Raw genomic sequence first — 6,116 nt, forward strand, 5'->3', positions numbered from 1 at the left:
CGTCCAGCGCCAGAAAAGGATCCAAAACCAGAGTTGAACGCCCAAACTGGCACAAAAACTGGCGTTCAACTCCACAATTGGCCTCTGCACGTGCAACATTTAAGCTCAGCCCAAACACACACCAAGTGGGCCCCGGAAGTGGATTTATACATCAAATACTTACTCATGTAAACCCTAGTAGCTAGTTTATTATAAATAGGACCTTTTACTATTGTATTTGACATCTTTGGATTACCTTATGATCCTTTGATCACGTTTTAGGAGGCTGGCCATCTCAGCCATGCCTGGACCTTCACTTATGTATTTTCAACGGTAGAGTTTCTACACTCCATAGATTAAGGTGTGGAGCTCTGCTGTTCCTCAAAGATTAATGCAAAGTACTACTTGCTTGTTGGGAGGCAACCCAATGTTTATCTAATTCTTATTTTTATTGATTTTCATGTTTCCTTAGGTTCATGATCATGTGGAGTCACAAAATAAACAAAAAATTCAAAAACGGAATCAAAAACAGCAGAAGAAAAATCACACCCTGGAGGAGCATCTGTCTGGCGTTCAAACACCAGAACAGAGCATAGTTCTGGTGCTGAACGCCCAGAATGGGAGCATCCTGGCACTGAACGCCCAGAACAAGCATGGTTCTGGCATTCAACGCCAGAAATGGCAGCAAATGGGCGTTGAACGCCCAAAATGGGCACCAACCTGGCGCTGAACGCCCAGAGTTGTGTGCAAGGGCATTTTGCATGCCTAAATTGGTGCAGGGATGTAAATGCCTTGACACCTCAAGATCTGTGGACCTCACAGGATCACCTCAGGATCTGTAGACCCCACAGGATCCCCACCTACCTCCACTCACTCTCTTCTCTCTTCTCAATCATCCTCTATTCCCAATAAACACTCATCCCTTCTATCTTCCATTTACCACTCACACCCATACAACCACTACCTTCAAAATTCAACATCTCTCTCCCACCAAATCCCACCCATATGGCCGAATACACACATCCCTCCATCTCCTCCATATCTTCTTCTTAGTCTTCTATTCTTTCTTCTTTTGCTCGAGGGCGAGCAACATTCTAAGTTTGGTGTGGTAAAAAAAGCATAGCTTTGTTTTGAAAAGATTATATTATGTATTGAACTCTTTTGGAACTTGCCTATAGAGGCTCTTATGTTTCCTTTGGGAGAGATTAGGATTTACTGTTGTCATCTACTTTCATACTGTACCCTAGCGGGCCTAAACTTCGCGGGTCGCGACTAGTGGCTATTTACTTATGCTATAAATATCTATTTATTATCTATCTCTTAATCTCCTTTATGCCTTGTCCATATATCGCGTTCGGCTTAGCAGTTTAACTTTTCGTTGTCGAAACGTGAGCGATACGTCTTCGCGATTTTATTTCTACTCTTTTCAGGCTTCTCGATTAATACTCCTTTCGAAAATTACCTATATTTATATATTAAAAATCCACCTGAGAGTCGTAACACCGTAATATCATTGACTTATGACTCGAGCATAAGGATTTGAATATTAGGGTGTTACATTATGGTATCAGAGCCAGAACCCGGATCGATGTGCCAGCGAGGGCGCTGGGCTCCCTTAGGGGGGTGGATTGTAAGGCCCACATCGATTGGAGAGGGGAACGAAGCATGCCTTATAAGGGTGTGGATACCTCTCCCTAGCATGACGCGTTTTGACGAGTGAGTGTGGGGGGCTTTGGCCATCAATCCCTATCGTCAAAGGCAAAACTGTGAGGCCTTGTGTGCCAAAGCGGACAATATCGTGCTAGCGGGTGGTCTGGACTGTTACATTATGGTATCAGAGCAGTTCGTCCTCGTGAGCCTGAGGGATGGAACTGCTTATGCTTCAATGCATACTCTGAGTCTGTGCCTGTGCTAGTTAGGGTATCTAACTGATACATCTAGCATGAAGTCCATGAGTGTACCTTTGGTACTTTGAAGCACTATACTTCCGATATTGAGACTGATCAACTTGATATCGATTGTTTGGTGTGTATAGGAACCAGATGGCACCTCGTGGACCTGGTCGGGGACGTGAAAGAGATCGTACTAATGCGCAGGAACCAGAAATCAACCCGAATAACCCGGTAAACCTTATGGCGGTGTTGGAGAATATGGCTGCTGCTATGTAGGCCACTGCGGAGGCTCTTGGGCAACAGATGAACAATAATGGCAATGGCAGAAGGGAAGCTCAGGACCCAATGACACTGGGAACCTTCTTAAAGGTTAATCCACCTAAGTTCAAGGGAACCACCAATCCGACTGAAGCTGATACTTGGTTTCAGGCCATGGAGCGAGCACTGCAAGCGCAGTTGGTGCCTGAAGAGCAGCGTGTTGAATTCGCTACCTATCTACTCACGGGAGAAGCATCGCATTGGTGGCAAGGGGCTCGACATCTCCTGCAACAGGGGAATACCTGAAATCACAGAAAAACACACAAACTCATAGTAAATTCCAGAAATGTGAATTTAACATAAAAACTAAAGAAAACATCCCTAAAAGTAACCAGATTCTACTAAAAACATACTAAAAACAATGCCAAAAAGCGTATAAATTATCCGCTCATCAGAAGTGTACCGTCGTGGGGCTGGAGAAGTGTTCTTGAAGGGCGCAAGGTGATCGATTAAGGCTTGTTATGGAAAATAGGCTCTGGCACTAATGTTCGCATCTTCCATGACCCCTGGCTCCCACCACCAGTGCCCCTTAATGTCCCTCAAAATGCACTCACAATCCCGCCAAATCTGCAAGTGTATTACGTTAGTGCGTTACTAAATCCTGATAGAAGTTGGAATAGAAATCTGATTGAGTCGATTTTTTCAGTTGATATATGTAATAAAATTTTTTCAATCAAACCAACAGAGGAGGATGATGAAGTTAATTGGTGCTGGACAAAATCTGGTATATATGAAGTTGGGTCAGGATACAAAATTGCTTATGGATTCTTTCATTCTCCTACTTCATTGAGGCCCCAGAACATACACAACAGAGTCTGGAATAGCATTTGGGAGTTGAAATTACCACATAAAATTAAGATTTTTCTATGGAAAAGTCTTCATGAAAAGCATCTGGTGTTGCAACAAGTTCACAGCCGGTTCGCATCCACTCCTGCCACTTGTCCAAGATGCATGTTGAAGGCTGAATCAATTTCTCATGCTTTGTTCCAATGCCCCCTGTCTTCAATAATATAGAGTCTAAGCTTAATAACCCCTGACCTATGGATGAGAGAAGAAGAGACCTTTTTCAATTGGTGGCAACGAGTCTTATCTTGGGCAGCGGCTCAATTCGACGGTAGACAAAAGACCCTCCTCATAGCGGCGCTGTGTTGGAGCACTTGGAAAGCGAGGAATCGGTGTGTTTTTTGAGAAGGTAATAAGCCCGGCACCAGAGATAGTGAAAGAAGCCAGCAATTTGGTGCGTGAACTCGTGAGCCATACCTGATAGATGTTGCTAATTTTCTTTACTCTTATTTTACTCTTCTTTAAGCTCTTAGTCTTTTAGTCACAGTTGGTGATAAATGGGAATACCCAATTCTTTTGTACTTCCTTATGGAAACACTTTTATTTTATATTAATAAAATAACATTTATCTTGGAAAAAAAAATGATCGCCTATAGTAATTCGACGTAGACTGGGTGGATTTCTTCACGATAANNTAATTACTTAAAAGTTATCAATTTTTATATTTTATTTTTAATTTGGGATAAGTATTGTTTTGGTCCCTAACGTTGGGGTCAGAATCGAAACCGTCCCCATTGTAATTGTCGATTTAAAATCATCCTTAATATTTTTTTGTATTAAAATCGTCTTTAGAATTGCCAAACATAAATTAATTTCAACTTCTATGCATATACATTTGTACCATAGTAAATCGAATTAATGTAAATCCATTTATACATGTTGGTAAATACATGATAAATCACTAAATCGAACTATGTGGATTGGATTTATTCATTATTAGCCCGTTGCATGTAAATCGAAACAATCCCATTCGATTTACTTGGTGACTAATAGTAAGTAGTAAATCGATACAAGCTCATTCGATTTACTAGAATTGAATTGGTTTACTTCATTTTATTGTTGCATCATGTAAATCGAATAGGTCTGATTCGATTTACTCTAAATTTACCTAATTTGAGTTCACTCGACACAACATTCCAATGTAAATTGATACACTCCAATTCAAATTACTATCATAACTTGAAAATTGAATTTACCTAATTCGATTTATATAGTTACATGCATGGGGACATCCACATAACGTTTTTGCCTTTAGGTGATTCACCTAATATTTACATGGTTTTAGTTTATTTGAGTGTTTTACCCCAGATTTAATTTGAGTATTAACAGTAAATATTTCTGTTGATACAAAAAATAGATTTCTTCGACTATCAGTAACTTTGACCATTAAAGCAGTGTTTCGACTGCATAAACAAAATTAGACAAGGTGGAGTCGATGGAAGAAGGTATAAAAATGTTGAAATCGAAAATTAATTGGTGACCTCATTCAAAGTATCAAAAGCTTAATCTGACATTCAAGCTGAAAATGGGAACATGGGAGCAAAAGTTGAGGAACAAGCTAGTATTTAGAGACCAAGGAAGACATGGTTGTCAAAACTTAGAGATAAAGGTTTTTCATGATCAAGACAAGGTCGTGGTTGAGAAAAAGGAAAAAGTGGGATCATAGATGACATGCTCCAGGATCAGTCAAATTCATGGTCTATAAATAATAGAAATTAAGAAAGAGTTTGGGACTTCACTGAAGAACACTATATCATCACATAAACTCAAAGAATTCATAGTTTCCGTGATGCAAAGGAAGAACATGGAGTGTAACTATGTAAGTGCATGTGAGTGTTAGAAGTCAATTTTTAATTTATTTTCTTTTGCTTATTTGATTCATTGTCATTTATTTCCTTTATATTTTGTTATTGCTTTGTTTTAATCAATATTTTACACTTTCATCATCTTTTATATTTAATTATTTATTCCCTTGTTGTTCATCATCAGTTTACCACTAGCAATATTAACATAAATTGTTTCGACAATAATTAAGTAATTTCTGGGTCGAGCTCACTCTTTTTCAGAGGAGTCGTATCGGCTCTCCGATACTTGAGATCTTGATACAAGTTCGTTTCGACATCACCTATCAAAGTCGACCGAAAAATGAGTGAAATAAATTGGCACATCCAGTAGGACCTTGAGTTAAATTCGTATCAAGTGGTGTATGCGATTACGGGGTAGATTAATTATGATAGATAGAGCTTCAACGTCGACGGGTACGTCAAACAGTGATAGTAAAAATTCCACTAGAAGTCCTGAAATAGAGGCAGTCCCTTCGACCAGTGTTTCGAGTCAATAGTCGACAGAGGACATTCCGACGGCCATTCTTGTCACATGGCCTCAATATGGATTACCTTCAAATTATTCACCACCTTTGAAAAATTCTAGTGTTATATATACTGAAGGTATAAATACTATAAGAAATAATCCTTTGTACAACCTGATACCTCCTTTGCGTTATCCTTCGATGGATAGACACAGTCAATACTACTCTTACATAGCAAATTATAATGCCTATCAATCATTAATAAATAACCCTCCGTATCTGGGATCTATACTCATGCCACAATCAAATCCTGTAATGTCGAATGTCATTTTAATGTAGGGTCTAGGAGCCCCTAGAGTTTCGATAGGAGGAACTCGTAATTCAATATTTTCTTAAATGTCGAGGCAGATTTCTGTAAGGACATCTTCACCTAATACAGTTGAATCTTTGGCTATATTTAGATGACAAATCAAGAAAATCCATTATGATATAGTCAACATGTTGACACAACAACTGCTACAGTATTAAATCCAATATTAGAAAATAACAATGTTCGAATAGAACAAGTCGCTTGATGCGATGATGATATTGTGGGAGCAACTAATTGACCACTAGCCCAACCTTTTGGGAGAGTTCACATTAATAACCTTTCTATCATGTTAAATAGGGGGATGATCTAAATAGGGTATTGAACGAAGCTAGAGCAAATAATGCTGCTCAAGCTTACGGGCAAAATATAACTCAAGCAGTCAAGCAAATCCTGAACAGAGCTGGAT

The sequence above is a fragment of the Arachis ipaensis genome, chromosome B02 (genome assembly GCF_000816755.2).
Source record: "Arachis ipaensis cultivar K30076 chromosome B02, Araip1.1, whole genome shotgun sequence".
Classification (NCBI taxonomy): Eukaryota; Viridiplantae; Streptophyta; class Magnoliopsida; order Fabales; family Fabaceae; genus Arachis; species Arachis ipaensis.